The following is a 17178-nucleotide window of genomic DNA, read 5'->3' as shown; positions in this document are numbered from 1 at the left end:
AATAACTAGAAGGTAAGAAACAAAGCAGCTGTGATTGCAGGGACTGTCTGGCAGGTGTCTGTAGCCCCCCATGCACCTGTATCTTCCCCCTCCCCCAGGGCCCATAACCCTGCCCCTACACTCTACACATCCCCTAGGTGATGGGGTGTTTACCCTACACCTGCCTGGAAAGGGTTAACCCAGCAAGCCACAGCTGAGAGGAATCAGGTGGCCAAGCAATCTCCTGACTGAGTGAGGGAGCCCAGCTGAGGAAGAAGGAGCTGGGCTGGGACAATAGAGACAGGAAATTGGAAGCAGAAGGGGCTGCTGGGAATGGCTGCAATCACTCCTTGGGAAAAGGGACGTCTGTCTGGAGGCTGCAGTTGCTCCCTGGGAGAAGGGGGCAGTAAAACTGGCAGAGCCAGAGAAGCAAGGAGGAGCCAGAAGATTAGGAAAGGGCTCCGGGAAATACAGCAAGGTCTGGAAGGGAACAGACCGTGACTGATGGCTTAGAGCAGGTTCCCAATTTTTTTTTCCCCTGAGTCCCACCTGTGCAGCTTCAATGGGCACTGCAACCCACTATTAACACTTCTTGAGGAATATTACTAATTTATTATATACATATAAACTATAACACTGTAAATAAGAAACGTACATGTTTCCTTTATTACATACTGAGGCAACGGGTACTAATCCGGTAAAGTAGAATCCAAACTTCAAGTATGTGACATCATATTTTCTTACCACTTTATTTTTTCGGCTGGCTCATTTCATGTATCTGTAGATGTTCCGGGACTTTCATTATCTTCTCCACCTGTGCACCCTTCTTGTTGTCAAAAAATAAAATCAATCCATGTCAGATTGAAATACTGCTCGCCGTTTTTTACAGTTGTAAATGGCGGACTGTGTGCACGCTGCTAGGTTACAAAGTGGGAAATCTTCTTGTTATAATAGAGAGAACAAGGCAAAGAAACCTCATGGCTAATAAGAATATTCTGGGACTAAATTATATGGGCTACAGAGGCCTTCTGAAGTTTATATCACTCTATGGTACATATTTTCTTATTTATATATTGTACTTCAGTGTCGGTGCCTATATTATACTTTATGTCTCACTGTGGAAAGCAAAGCCAGACCCAGGAATTATTATTCTCCTTATCTGTGATGCTGAAAACTTTCTTAATCACTGGTTAAACTCCAGGACTGTGTTGCTCTCTGTAGTTTCTCCTTTCTTACCAGATCATTATACGAAAATGAAGTGTGGGGAGTGGGGCAGACGGGGGAAGTTTAAAACCCTAGGGCATCCAAACTAGCTAAAATCACTTCAAGATAAGGAAATCCACTGCAGATTCTACTACTACCTGTGATTTAGATATGATCACAGCCTTTTGGAAAGCTTAAATTAAGGTATGTCTTGAGTGGAGTTATTCTGGGTTTACACTAGCCTACCTAACCAAGATCAGAATTTGGCCCAATATATCCATTGTTATCCACACTGTATAAAAACGCCACTTCTATTATAGAGGTCACAGGTATACTTGCAACATTTCAGATTGGACAAAAGACCGGGGCGGGAGGCAGAGGAGGAAACCTACTAGCTACCCAGGTCTCTCAAACGTCCCTCATGCTCCACACAGATTCCGTCCTCTCATTTTTATTGTTTAAAATTATTTACAAGTTTTAAAAAAATCATGACGCTAATGGAAGGAATCCCACAACATTCTAGGTTTCCAGCATGAATCATTTTACGTTTAGATCTGTGTCACAAGTGGTAACAGGGCCACAAGAAGGGACGTTCAATTCATTCCAGTAGAACAGGGCCGGGGACAGTCAGAGGCCTGCTAAGGTGGTTTGTATTCTTCTATGGTGGGGTACAAATATTGTCCATTTAGTGCCTCAAAAGCTGTATTCAGGGCCCCGTTTCGTGCTTTGTAGATTTCACTGATATCCACATCAAAACAAGAGAGGGTATTACAGAGGTTATTTTAGAGAAGCTTAAACATTTTATTTAGATATGGCTCTTTGCAGAAAACAAAGCTACCACAATGGAGCTAACATGGCTGCAGCTTGCAAAGGTTCAGAACTGAATTCAGCAGGTAAATCAGTACAGGTCTTTCAGCCCATGTGCTGCCCATTCTCTGAATCTTGGGGAACAACCATTGCATCTGTTCTGTTTTTTGGAATTGTTCAAGATTGTATACCCTGTTTCCTGCTTCTATTAGCCATTTGGATGTGCTGAAAAAAAGGTATTAGCATTACATGCAAATCGTAAAGCATGACAAAATGATAGGCAAAGGCAGAGGCAATCCATCCACTATGAAATCAGGTTGAGGGTGTCCTAGATGCTAACGATGAGATCACAGGTTTATGCCAAAACTTAAATCGGAAGATGATACCTCACAAAACAAACATTTCTTAGATTTTGTTTCTTGTTTTAGCCAAGGTGTGGTATACTAGATCATCAAAAATTAACACTGCGTGCAAAAAATTGCTCGGTCCAGATCTTGACATTCAGAGGGGTCCTAGTTCATCACATGCTTTATCAGAATAATGGTCTTCTGGGTTTGTTGCATGTACGGAAGCTGTTGCTTCACAAGTCGAAACATTAGAATATCCACCCAAGCAGTTCAAGAAGAAATTATCTCAAAGGAGGAAAGCAATGCCAAGCAAAATTACATCAGATCCTAAAAATGTTTCTGAACGTGAGGTTTTCAGCCATGTTTTAAGTATAATATTAACACAATTGGACAATAGGATGTGTGAGTACAATAGAATTGGAGAAATGTTTGCTTTTCTGACAGGTGAGAAACTGAAAAGTCTCTGCAGTGAAGTCCTAAAAAGGCATACTCGAAATTTAGCAAGCAGCCATCTTGAGGATTTAAACTCAGTTTTGAGAATCAGATGAAGCTCTTCACCAGTTTTTGCAGGTGAATTTTTAAGGATGACTTGGAAATCAAGGTGCCCATTGATCTCGCTAGCTACATTCACAAAAGGTATATAGAGAAGAGTTTCCTTAATTCAGAAATAGCACTGTGCATTTTTTACTGTCTTTCTATAACCATGGTTGCTAATGAAAGGAGTTTCAGCAAGCTAAAATTAATCAAGACCTATCTAAGAACGTCCATGGGACAGGAAAGGTTAAGCAATCTGACTGTTATTTCTCTAGAGAACTTGGAAGCAATGCAGATAGTCTCATTAATTAGCTGATCCCAGTCTACTTCAGAGAAGGCTAGGAAGCTCCCTTAATAAGAGTATTTAGTAGTGATTGTGTAGTTTTTTGCAGCGGGGGAAGGAGGGCCCAGAACACCCATGGCATGGCACTGCGTGGTAACTCACAATTCAGCCTTGGCAGGTGCAGATCAATCAATCTCACTGTGAGTAGGAAGGTGTTGTATTTGGTTATGTTATCTCTTTGACCTAAGTCAAAATGCAAACACTCTGGATAGCTAATCTTTTCTTTCCTTATTAATCATAAGACACCCACACACACACTGCAGATGGAGGCCACCATCAGAGCAATCAACCGCCAGGCACCAGCAGCTCAGACTTAAAGAGAATATTACAGTTCAATGAGTCAATATTACAGGCGTCTGCACAGAGGCATTTTTGCTTTCTTAGGAACCAGATTTTAAAGAATCATTCAGAATGTAAAAGCTCATATTTTAATGCAAACTTTCCCATAGTACTTTACACCGAATTCCTATACAGTTGCCCTAATTATAGTACATGATAATGCTGCACAGAAACAATTAGGAATAGTTGGAGCCATCCATATGCCCCACATTTGATCCAAGCCCAAACCAAAACTCTCTGAAGGTTTAAAGGAAACCCTTTCTATTGTTGTGCTACTCCTGCACCTGTAGGCCCCAGCCAGTGCCAGGAGTGGGAACAACAAACTTCTTCAAGAAAGGCTGTTCTTGCTGTTTTGCCATCCGGACTGGAAGCAGGAAATACTAGCAATGTCAGAAGTCACTTCCCATAAGGTTTTCAGCCCAGCTTTGGAAACTGAGAGCTCTACGATAGCTCAAATAAGCACTGTGCGAGCATCTTAACATCTTGTCATTTATCTCAATCAAATGTGGACTCCATGTGCCAGATCCTGGTCCCCCATAGAGATTGCAACTGCTTTGCTATGGTCCACTGGCACAAAATCAGTTCAAAACTGGCATGGGAGTCTTTCAGTTTAGGGAAATCCCAGATGATGTAAGGACAGCATGCCTGTCTACATTTATTTTGCAATTTTAATTTGAGAAGAGAATTTGATCCACTTTCTGTCCTAAACTGTTGTGGTGTTGCTGTGAGTTATTAAACACAGCTTATTACACCCAATAAGTGGCTGCATTTCAGTGGTAGGTAAAGATTGTGTTACAAGAGTGATGGCTAGATATGTAAATAATTGCTAGATAAGGTGCCAGTAGGTGGCACTTAAGAATGTTTAGCATAGTTCCGGGGTTTTGTAGGACCAATAACCTTCTTGTTCATTGCATATGGCTGTCTCAGTGCAGCATTTTATGTCAACTCAACATACAGTACTTTTATTCTGTTTGTAAAGCACTTTCAGAACTCATAGGAAGGCAGAGAGCTATATAGAGGTAAAATATTAATATATTATCATCAGGTACATATGAAATGCACATATATTTGATTATGTGCAAAACCTCCATAACAATAATTGGCACAATGTGCATAACTCCACATGTCCAGCACTGACAAATACTTAGTGTGAATGAACAGTTAGATTCATAGCATCAATAATCCCTCAAAAGAAATAGGAGTTAGTGGCAGAATAGACTCAGACAGAAGGTTTTAACCATAGCCCAAATATGTAAGATTGAAAGTTGTTGCCTCCCTGACAAAAGCATGGCCTAAAAAGCAAAATTTTCAGATTGCATCAAATCAGCCTAAAAAAATTTTTTAACACCCACAAAAATGTATTACTGTTAGCTTGCACAAACCTGCATGACAGTGCATCAACACCTGCATATGTAAATAACGTAGGGTGCCCAGCTACACAAAATACACAAAATTGGATATTGAATTCTCCATCTGAAAATTTGTCCCAGTATGAGAAAGTGAAGGGGAGACAGAAAAATGGCTTGTTTTTACATAATTTCTATCCCAAATCATATGTTTGTAAAAGATTTTTACTAATTTTATTTAGGGACAAGCAAAGAGAAGGCACTCACCAAGTTGTTGCTGAGGCCTTTTTGCTGCCAGAAAATATTTAGTACGAAATAATCATAATGGATTCAAACATGCAAGAGCAGTGTGTTTGAATTTTTGAGTGCAGTATTCAATGGGTAGGATAGGAGGATATAGTTCATGTCATTTAGCTGGATTTCATAAAAATATAAATTTGTACCAATAAACAGCCAATATTTTTTTTAAAATAGAATCCTAAAATTAAACTCCTAAAACTTCAAGTAAAGTTTTTCAGATGCATAGTTAATTCAGCAAAAACATGTAGAAACTATTTGACTATTTGCAAATTCAGGCCAAAATTGGCAAGTAGTTTCTGCTGGAAAAAATTAACTTTTTGGGGGGGGGAGAGTTGAAATGGTTCATTTTGACATTTTTTTAATGAAATGTTTTGACTTTTCATTTCTGAAAAACATTATGTTTCAAAATTTAGTTCAATTTATTTGAATAACTAAAAAAAGGTAGAAACACCTGAAAATGAAATAAAAAACATAAAAAAGTCAGTTTGTGTTGAATGAATGTTTCATACAAACCAAAATGTAACGTTTTAATTTCAGCCACTGAATTAAAAAAAAATCATTTTTCATTCAGTTCTACTCCTAAATCCATGGGGCTTGGGCACTTTACTAAATGGATAGATTTTCAGAAGTTCTAAGCACCCAGAAGTACCATTGCTGGTTATCCAGTACTTTTAAGCTGCCCACTTATTTAGGTGGTATTAGCTAAGTACGGATTTAAGAGTATAATTTTAGGCTTCTGTTTTTGAAAAGCCGGGTTAAAGTGGACTGGAGAAGAGTTGTGGGGAGGGGGAGGGCAATGGATAACATTTTAGACATACAGAGCGTATCAGCAAAAGAAAGCCATCCAGGGACACAATTCAGCATGAATGGTTATTTTCTAAAAATTGAAACCAGAAGAGTCTTGTTTGTTATCCACTATGCATTATTCATCCTTCATTATTCTCTAGGTTAAAAGAGTTGCAATAATACAGTTAGGGAGCAGAAATAATACCATGTGATTGAGGAGAACAAACAAACACCATAGCACAAAGAGTCAAAGTGAGCACTTCACAGCCAAACTGCATGCTAAAAATCTCTCTTCCACACTAGAAGTGGAATTTAGTGAATACCTACAAGAAGCAAATGCATTTACAGAGGTCAGGATCAGTTTGCAAGTGATTCCCAGGGAGAAAAGGGGCTCCATTTGCAATGAATATTATTCACAATTATAAGGTATTTGTTTGTATTGGGATAGCATCTAAGGGCACCGCACCAGCACCATTATTCTAGGCACTGTACAGATAAGCAATAGAAACCACAGTCCCTACCCTGAAGTTTAACAATCTGAGGTATGATGAAACAACAGCTGCATGAAACCTGTAGAGGTGGAAGGAGGAAGAAGCAAATTATACAATAAGCAAAAAACAAACAATTCAAATAGCTCTAGAGATGGCAGAAGGGTTGGCACTGGAGTCTATGGGGCAAAAATGAAGAGACTGAGTTCAGCCAACTGACTCGTGTGCTCTAGGACTTGACTTATTTTGCCAGCTTTTGATGTTTCCCCACAGTGACAAAGAACAATAACACACTGGAATGAAGTCTTATAGGCGGTGTCCTTCAATATATTTACCAGTATCTCTCTCTCTCTCTCACCCTCCCTCCGCCCCCTCCCTCAGGACATCTCCTTCAATTAGTTTAAAAGGAAAAATAAATGCAAGTTCACTCCTAGGGTTTCCAGAAGATTTGAGCTCCGCCTATGCTGTTGGACACTAGTCAATAATTATTTTTGCAAATAGATATAGTCTTCCATCAAACATTACATAAATTATGCTATTTCCATCAGTCCCAGGGGCAAAGTTAAACCCTATTTATAGCAAATTCCCCAGTCATTCTATATTAGAGGCCAAAGGCCAAATTCAGCCTAGGTGAAAATGGTGCAGCTTCAGTGACATCAGTGGAGTTATGCCTGCTGACACCAGAGCTAAATCAGATGTGCAACTAAAATAACTCCTAACTACCTCCAATCATATGGATCAGTGTCTATTGGGAAAAACATATCTATACTGACTAAGATTTCCAAACCGTTAAGTTTGAGCATACGCTCACTGGCTCAAAGGAGGCACAAAGCAGAATACAGAACAGGAACAGTACATGGGGGAATGTCAGTCATACACTTAAAATCATCTGCATTTGCACTATGTTTGCAGCAGTACCAAAAATAAAGCAGCATAGGTCTTGAGGTATAATAAAAAGAACGCATATAAATGAGAAAAAGTCATTGATGCAATCTTTAAACCCTTAGTGCTTTGCCCCCAAAACTTTCAGAAGCAAAATCTCTTTCAGAATAACTCTCTCCACTCCCTTTTGCTACACCCAAACACAGTGTCACAACCAACCAGTTGGATTCATTCATGAAGAGCTTTTATACAGGGCACATGTATCTGCCTCTCTTTTCTGTGTACTGTGTTAGATATTTGCACCAGAAAACCAGGTCTGAAATCCTGAGCTTTGGGAAGAGGGTGGTGGTGGTGGTTGTGCTTTAAGATCTGAATCCATCTGGTCCTTATCGCGCTAATGGAACAACATAAAGCCTGGAAATTTGAGCCGGGGATGGCGGAAAGCTTTCAAAATATGGCTCAGCTCAGTTTTGCTGCTCAGGTCCGTGTGTAGTAGAAAGGCCTACACTCCATTTTCAGAAGTCTCTCCTCCCTTCTGTGAGTCATTTGTATTTTTAAAACGTTGGCCCATGTTTTCTGCAAAATTTGCAGGTGCATATTTTGGTGCAAGAATTAGCAAGACACGGCAAGTACTGCACAAACTCCTGGTGAGAGGCAGTCCCTGCTTTTGAGAGCTTACAATCTTAATAGACAAGACAGACAAAGCTGGAGGCAAAATGACTTGTCCAATGTAGAGCTAGTTGAAAGCTGGAATTTCCACTCCCAGTGGACTCACAGGTAGCCAGAAGCCCTGGCTGAGCCTTGGAGTTCCTAGACTCCCTGCTAAATGGTAGGATGCCTGGAAGCCCCAAGAGTCCCAGCCTCAACCTGAGGAACCAGGAGCCAAGCATGAGTTAGAGCTGGAGCTCCCAACTCTTCAATAGGGAGCTGGGAAGCCGGGGGTCCCCAACCCAGGGCAGTCTGCCTGATGGACTCTGAGAGCCCAGGCTTCCCAGCAGCCTGGCAGGCAAGTTGGCAGGAAACCAGGTAGGTTTCAGACAAAACCCTGTCCAGCAGGCAGCATTCAACAAACTGACCTTGTCTGACTAAACCCTGTTCTAGTAGAAAGTCTCCAACCAGCTCTAACCCAAGATCACCCAGCAGGTCAGGGACAGATCAGGAAATAGAACCCAGGTCCTTCAATTGTTGGTTTTTTTAATTTCTTTATTTTGTGTTTAGTGGGTTGTGGACAAAAACAGAAATCTGACATTTATCCCTCTTGGCCTCTCTCAGAAAACAATGAGATGCTGAAATGTCCGATTTTGGTTTACCCTGCAACCTCTTAAACAAAACAAGGAAAACAAAGTAAGCACCTTCTGAGAGTTCTTTTAAACCTTTGCTTAAGTTGCTTTTCATTTTGGAGTGCCCTGAAGTATATTTAGCTTTGAGGGCAGTTTGAATTGCTGGATGCAGCCACTGGACTACAGGGAACCAGATTACTACAAATGTCCAGTTAAACCCCACCTGTAGAGCTGCATGTACATCTTAGAGGGCATAGTCTGGCCCATTAATGTGGAGAACTACATATCTTAAACACTGCTTCCCTTTTCTTCTCCATTATTGTGACATTCCCCAGGGTACAATCTCGACTGCTGAACAGCTGTTCCCCTCAGTTCTCTAACCTGGGGTGCCTTTTACACTGTTTTGCTGTGAGAACAACCACTCTGGCCTACTCACACACAGCCTCCTGAGTTATAGGAGTGCTCCTGGCCAGCCACTCTCAAATTATATTGCAGAGTCACACCAGCAAATTCCCAGTCCCAGACTTGTCCCCAGAAATGTGCCTCTTGCACCGCCCAGCTCTTTCTTTCTGGACAATACAAAGCTCATAGAAAGTCCATCATTTCATTAATAGACAATATGCCCAAATCTTGTTATCCCACATACTTCAATCCAAACACACACTGGTTTAGACAAAACAATAAGACAAGTATATTAACGAGAGAGAGAGAGAAAGAAAGACTAAGTGGTTACAAGTAATGAGGCCCAAAAGTCAGAATTGGTTATAAAGAAATAAAAGGTAAAACGTAAATTAATACCTGAATCATCAAGCTAAGTGAATGCAAAGCAAAAAGGTTTCTCACCATATGCTTACAGCAGTCTGGCTGGAATCCTTTAGCCAGGACCTCTCCCACAGTTGAATGCTGCTTTTTTTTTTGTCTTTCAAACATTGTTGATGCCGCGAGTAGAGATGAGGGGAGAGAGGTGATTCCGGGCCTCCGTTCCTCATTTTTATATCTTTTCCTCCTCTTTGAGAATCATCTCCAGATGGGGTTCGGGTGACAGCCAGTTTGTTTACATGGGAACAACTGTTCCCATTGCCAAGATGTAAATTTCTCATTCACACCCTTCTTCCTGCCAAAGAATGTCGCTTAACCAGGTGAGAGTCCATTTGATTTTGTTAACACCTGGCTGAGGCATCAGTTTGCATTTTGTCTCTCAGGAACTGGTTTGCGCTGCTTTCCTGGATTTGGAATATGCCTTAGTAACATCATACAGTAGAATCTTATAACTTTATGTACAATGTTGCCACACATATTTTACCAAGACAACAATAATCAGCAAATGATGGGGTTTTTTTTCCAAATGATACCTCACAAGGCATACTTTGTACAAAATTTATCATAGTCTTATGAAAGTGGTGAATATAGGGGTACAGTCTGTCACAATTATCCACTGATATGAGAGTGTTTTTATGAATAATATTCATAATACTTTGTATTTGCATAGTGATTTCTAAACCAAAGATCTTAAAAGACTTGAAAAGGGTGGCTGAGCATTATCCTCCTCATTTCACAGATGGGAAAACTGAGGCAGAGAAGTTATGTCACACACCAAATTAGTATCAGTTCCTGGGGAAAGAGGACAGCTCTCCTGACTGCATATTTGCTCCTCTAATCATAGAATGATATGAGAGGATCCACAAAACGAAAGCTAAACATTTTTCATTTTTGTTCGTTTTCTATGCAAATTTTTTATTTGTCCTGTGGGAAAGAGAGTTTTCATATAACTCAGTATTCCACCAAAAAAAACAAAAAATGCCAAGAAAAAAAAGTCACTTTCTGCAAAAAACAATTTTCCATTAAAAAAAAGTTTTGATGGAAAATTTCTGACCAGTCCTACTTCATTAAAGTACAGCTGCCTCTCACAAATGAATATTGCATATTAGGGATCGAGGGGCCTGGCCTAGCTTGCCAGTTACAATCATTGTTTGTAATTTTAATAAGCAAATCAAACAGGTTCATTTTGCATGCATGCTAGATTCTTATGGTCACTCAGCAGTAAGGAAGAGTTTCCTTTTATAGCTCATTCTGATAATGCCACTAGGAGTCAGACTGGAATATGAATCCACTTTTCTAACAAAAAAACTATTTGGTCCTGTCGTTTATAAACAAGGAAATAGGACAGTTTGCCTGGTAGGAATCTGCCCCAGTGAATTTTTTAGTGTCAAATTCTGCAGTCCTTAGTCTGTATGCAGCCAGAACTCTCTGATATCAATAAATCAGTGGCAAGCTTGCCTGATTAATGAGTGTAGGGTTTGGCCCTTAATTTGCGATCTAGTTAATCAAATGCAGATGTCACAGCTGTAGTAGCCCAAACTGAAGACATTACTGAGACAATTATTTTACACATACAGATGTCGGCTTCCATTAGCCTGCTGAGCTGACATTTCTTCACATTTTCTACAAACTTTACATTACAAATACATCCAGCGTTACATTCCTCTGTTTAACAAATCTAACTATAGGAAGCTGAAGTCAGACCTGCTCCAGGATATAAACTTCAATCGGTGACAGAGGGAAACAGCTAGTAAATGGAAATGACTGATAGCACTGCAGAGCCCTGATTAAAAATCCCAGAAATAAAAACAAAACTTTTTACCAAGATTAAACCTGCCACATTGCACATTAATTGTTATTTTTAACCATAAATTAAGTTGCTGTCGGAGAGGACTCAGACAGCTGTCACATACAATTGTTCCCCATTTAAAATGTGAGGAATTTTACAATGATTATGCAAGATCTTCAAATTAGCAGTTTAGGGATTATTTTTATAACTGGTGCAAAGCTGTCTCTCCATAATTCTTAGCTAGTCTTAAAAATACTGACACAAATATCACAGCTGTGATTAAATGTCAACTCCTGGCACAGCTTCACTTGCACTGTACCTTGTGAGGAAGTTTTATGAGGACAGTGTACTGGCCCTGGTCTTTGTGTTATGTTACAGGGCATAGAGTGGGAACAAATTATGGGTATACTGCTCAAATGTAAAGCCCCAGTCCAACGGGAGTCAAATTATTACAGCAAGTGTTTATGATTAATGAATCCGCAATTGCTATAATATTGGTTTCCATAATTCCAAGAGCTGTCATGGTAAATGGTTTCATTACCAAAAAAATAAATTGCATAAATTATATAAGACACTCATAATATGTGGGGGCATCAACATGAAGAACCAAAGTCCCTCTTAGCAAAAAGCAGACTTGATTCCATTGACATCAGCAGAATTTCTGCTGTTTCTCCTAGCAGCAAATTTGACCCTAAAACAACAGTTCTCAGGAATGTTACCAGCAAAATTTAAGAGACAAGTCAGATGAGATAGAAAGCAACCCAAATCAAGAACTAAAATGAAAATTAAAACAAAACAAGATACCACCAAAACCAATTATTTAAATATTAAGAAAGCGTAAAATGTCTTAGTTCTTTGTTTATAACGTGTCCTGAATACCACAATCCCCCAGTGCTTTGGTGACCACCAACAGGAGAAGTCTCCAAAAGAGAGGGCTTTCTACCCCAGGGACCAACAGCACAAGCTTCCCCATCAGTTTTTAGCTGCCATGTCAGGCCACTGGATAAGAGACAGTCCCTCCACTAAAGCACAAAAAGTCATTTACTGAGATGTAAATGCCCCGTTTGTAAGGGGGAACAATAATAAGAAGCAACTTTAAAAGTACAAAACCAGACTAACACGGCTACCTCTCTGATACTTTAAAAGTATGAACATTATGGGCCAAATTGTGCTCAGTTATGGAGTTACTCTGAATTTATACTAGTGTAACAGAGAGAATGGGGCTCTCTGTATAGAAGCACATGAAGTAATGTGGCTATCAGTGTTGATGGAGACTGTAATAGCAAAGATTGAGGCAACAGTACTATCAGGAGTTAGAACCTGGCATAATATACTGTACTGTACAGTGAATTTCACACCACTGTGCTGGCTACACTTGAGGACTTAGAGTTTTAAGTTACCAGCTCTTCAGGGCAGGGACTCTGTACTATGTTGTGGCTATGTCTACGTTGGTACTGGGGTGGGATTCCCAGCTCAAGTAGACATACTCGCACTAGCTCTTATTGAGCTAGCATGCTAAAAATAGCAGTGTAGTCACAGTAGCACAGGCAGCACCAAGTATCAGCAGGGAATAGTCACCCCAAGTACGCACGCAAAAGGTCCGGGCAGGTTTGTATTTGGAGTCATTAGGCTGTTCCACTGCTTGCTGCTCTCCATGCTACCATGACTACACTACTATTTTTAGCGTGCTAGCTTGATGAGAATAAGGTGAGAGCATATCTGTGCCAGCTAGGCATCCCACCCCCAGCTCCAACTATAAACAGAGCCTGTGTTTGTACACTGTCTCGTGAGGCCCTACTATGGAGTTGGCCTTTAGGCACCATCACGATAAATGTGATTAATAATAAACTAAACAACCTGCCCAGTACTTTAAACATAAAATATAAGCTTGCAAAAAAAAATTTTTTTTAAAAAGAGACACACTGATTCTGATTTCATATTGGTTTTACACCAGTGTAACTCCATTGATTTTATGAAGTTACACCTGATTTACATCTATGGAAGTGAGTGCAGAAGCAGATTGACTGTATTTACCATATTAAGTGGAAGGTCAATTACAGGCCACTGTAATGTGTTATTCTCATTAATAAAAGAAAACCCATATATACTTATTAGGATTTATGTAAATGTCAACTTTAAACAGTGCTGGATGAGACAGACAGCTCTCAACAATAAAGCTAGCATTTTATCCAGTCCAGTAAAAAGACTATTTAAAAACTGAACTTTACAAGAGTAAATAGTTCAGCTCATCTGCATATACTTCAACATCTCTTACATAAGGATGATTCTGAAATCTTAGCTTGTGATAGAAAGAGGTGCTGCTCTGAACCAGATGGCACTAAACTGACTGTGCTACACAAAAACAGCATGCAGAGCAGCTGCTGAACATCCAAGGGGCAAAGACTAGGAAGGGAGCAAAGCTGTCAGGGTGAAATAGCTGGCTACAGTTAACTGAAAAATGTGTTGTGGAATAAATGCTGAAGAGATATGTCATCAGTGGAAAAGGCTGAATGCTCCTTGAGGTAAAAGAGATTTACAGATGCAGACAGACAACTACCATAGGTCCTATGTGAATAGTTCAGCATCTTTTGCTGGCACAAAGTCTGCATCCTCCGAGTCCTTCCATTTCCTAAGGAACATTAATTCTCCTCCACTCTGCATGGAGCTCATTACTCGCTAAGGATTCCATGCATTGTCTGCACATTCCCATCCACTTCTAGAAGCTTTTCTATTTAAACACAGAGGTCTAATTTTTTAACTTGTGTGCTTAAAGTGAGGCAACTAAATAAAAACATACCTACCAAATACAATTGTGGTTTGTATTAATAGAGGCATATCATGCAAACCACAAGAGATGATAGGACAGCTTTGCTTGGTGCTGGTTAGGTGTCAACTGGAGTCTTGTGTCCAGTTTTGGTCACAGCTGTATGGAAAGGATGTAGAGAAACTGGAAAGAATCCAGAGGCCAGTGACAAAGATGATCAAAGAGATGGAATGCAAGCCATATGAGCAAAAGCTGAAGGAACTGGGTATGTTTAGTTTGGAAAAGAGGGGGGAGGAACATGATAGTGGTCTTCAAATACTTGAAAGGCTGCCATAGAAAAGATGGAGAAAAATTGTTCGCTCTTGCTACAGAGGGCAGGACAAGATGCAATGGGTTCAAACTACAGCATAGCAGATTTAGATTAAATCTCAGGAAAAACTTAACTGTAAGAACATTAGGAAAATGGAACAATCTGCCTGTGGAAGTTACGGAAGCTCCTTCACTGGAAGTTTTCAAAACGAGACTGGAGAGCCATCTGACTTGGATGGTTTAGACACAACAAATCCTGATTTTGGAAGGGAATTAGACTAGATGACCCTTGTGGTCCCTTCTAGCCCTATGGTTCTATGATTCTACCAACATCTTTGGACAAAACACAGTACCTTTTAGATTTGCATACAATTACATTAATTTGCAAGCAGCCAGTCAGCAGGGCACTTCCCCATAGACTAGTAGATTTACCCTGCAGGCCTACAGAAGAGCTGGGGAAAAAACAGTCTAAGGGAAAAACATCATGCCAGCAGGTCTGGGAACAGGGATCTGATTTTGAGCTTACATTACTGTCAGCATGAGCTGCAAGTGTTCAGCACCTTTGAAAACCAGACCATTTTTATTTAGGTGCCTCTACTGCAAATTTGAACTATGTTGTCCAGAAAGCACAACAGTAAGAAAGCCTGGGTTCAAATTGGTGAAGAGTATGCCTGAAAGGTTAGGAGATTTGTTTCTATTTGGATAAGTATCCAAAGATGGGTTGTTTATCCTAAAATTTCCAAGCTCGTATTACCTCATAATAATCTCTTAAATCCTATGGGATTCGGCAGAAGTGAAATCTATAGAGTGAAAAAAGGGTCTATGAAAATTTAATAAGGTTCTAACACTTTAAAAACCAATAGAAAAATAATATTTCTTGGTTTTGTTTTCCACACACACTACCCTTCAGAACTCTGAAGCAGACAATTCTCCATTAAATTCTGTAGGATCCAACGGAAAAGATTGGTCTGTTGTCCCAAGACACACACGGGAAGAAAAGGCAAAGGAAACAATTTCTCCAAGACCTAGCCAAATTGTCACTATGGGACTCCTCCAATGCCCACTAAAGCAGGGGTTCTCAAACTGTGGGTTGTGACCCCTCAGGGGGTCTCAAGGTGGTTACATGGGGGTCATGAGCTGTCAGCTCCATGGGGCTGACATCTCCGAGCCCCATTAAATTAAATTCCCCCCCCATTTTTAATTTATGGGGGGGTCACACTCAGAGGCTTGCTGTGTGAAAGGAGTCACCAATACAAAAAGTTTGAAAACCACTGCACTAAAGGCCAAGAAAGGATTCCAACTGACTTCTAGAGGCTGTGGATCAGGCCGTATATGACTGATCCTCAAAGGGATAGAAGTAGATGATGATTGTGTGGATTTGGCGAGACCTGGACTAGAAGTGACCTGTAAAGAAGACATGAGCATTTTTGAAAGGAAGGGGCATGAAGAACTATCTTATCCCCCATCCTTCGTGCCATAGCTGATGGCAACAAAGACGATTCTGTCAGTCAAACAAATTTAGAGTTATTTACAAAAGTAAACAATATCTAGGATTGTCGTGTACTCTGAGTACCAGAACCTATCGCTTAAGCTGCATCCTCAGCAGATAACTGTTTTCCAGTGAACCGCAGTTAACATCCTCCCCCCGCCCTCTTCTCTCAGCAATGAAATAGAAACTGCTTATTTTCTTATGAGGAAACCTAATTGTAATCAGTCTCCTTAAAGATGACTTTGAAAAATGTCCCCTCATTAGCTGCTTAACCTTCCTGAATAATTAATGTATCAAAATTTTAAAAGAGCTATTCGTCTTTGCCACTGCACGTCATAAAAATGTGAAATAATGTAACCAAAGCCCAGTCTTCTAGAAAACTGGAAAAATCAATCCCATTACCTTTGCTAAATTGTGATGAAGAATAGGGGTGAGAGCGTATTTCACTGCAGGATGTTATTATTTAAAGTCTTCTATAAAATATGTTGCACATTTGGCTACATTTATTATAACATACCTGTAAGACCTCAAAAATTGGTCTCTTTTTTAATCTCATGCTTCTCAGAGTTTCTCCTGAATTATTTAATAAAGTAATTCCTCTCTGGCTTGTAGGGTAAAACAATAGTGGGTCTACATTTTTTTCTTTATAGATAGGGTCAGAGGAGAAACTTAAGTATATGTTGCTGTCCCAGAACCGAGCACCAATATTCTATGTGAGTTCTAGGAGGGCCCATCTATTCATCACATTGAACTACCTTAAGTTTCATGGGTGCAATGCCCATCAGAGTCACTGTGGCCTGAAACTGGGAAACTCCCATTGGGCTGCAACAGAGGAACAAATCAGGTCGACTAGCATAATTCAAAACCACTCATTTGGAATGTTTAACTTTTCCCCTTCCCTCTCCCCTAAATATTCCTCTGCTTTAAAAACTCTAATGCAACTTGGGCAACAATTTAATTCAACAGTTTTCCCTTTAGAGTTTTTTTCTGGCCTGACTCTTTACTGCCTTGCACCTAAATCAGAATGGCAGCGTTTTTGCGCCCTTCTTGCACAGGTGGAAATGAATATATAAAGTGCAGAGGAAAATCAGGCCCTAAATTGGAGACGTAACCAAATTCTGCTCTCAGTTGTACTGGTATGAATCCAGTTGCTTAAAATCTACACCACTGTTACCAAGAACAGAATTTGGCCCATGTTTCTTTCCCACAATTTCAATATACTTCAATCTAGTACATATTTTTCATGCCACTAGCAAAGGTTGACTCATCAATTTTGGGAAGTAGTGGATCTTTATGGGAACACCCATATGACGGATGTGAGCTTCAGTCTTTGTTGTTTCTGGTGTAAAAATCCCGATGGCCAGGACTCACCAA

This window comes from Mauremys mutica, chromosome 14 (assembly GCF_020497125.1).
Source record: "Mauremys mutica isolate MM-2020 ecotype Southern chromosome 14, ASM2049712v1, whole genome shotgun sequence".
NCBI lineage: Eukaryota > Metazoa > Chordata > Testudines > Geoemydidae > Mauremys > Mauremys mutica.
This window is presented reverse-complemented; position numbering follows the sequence as displayed.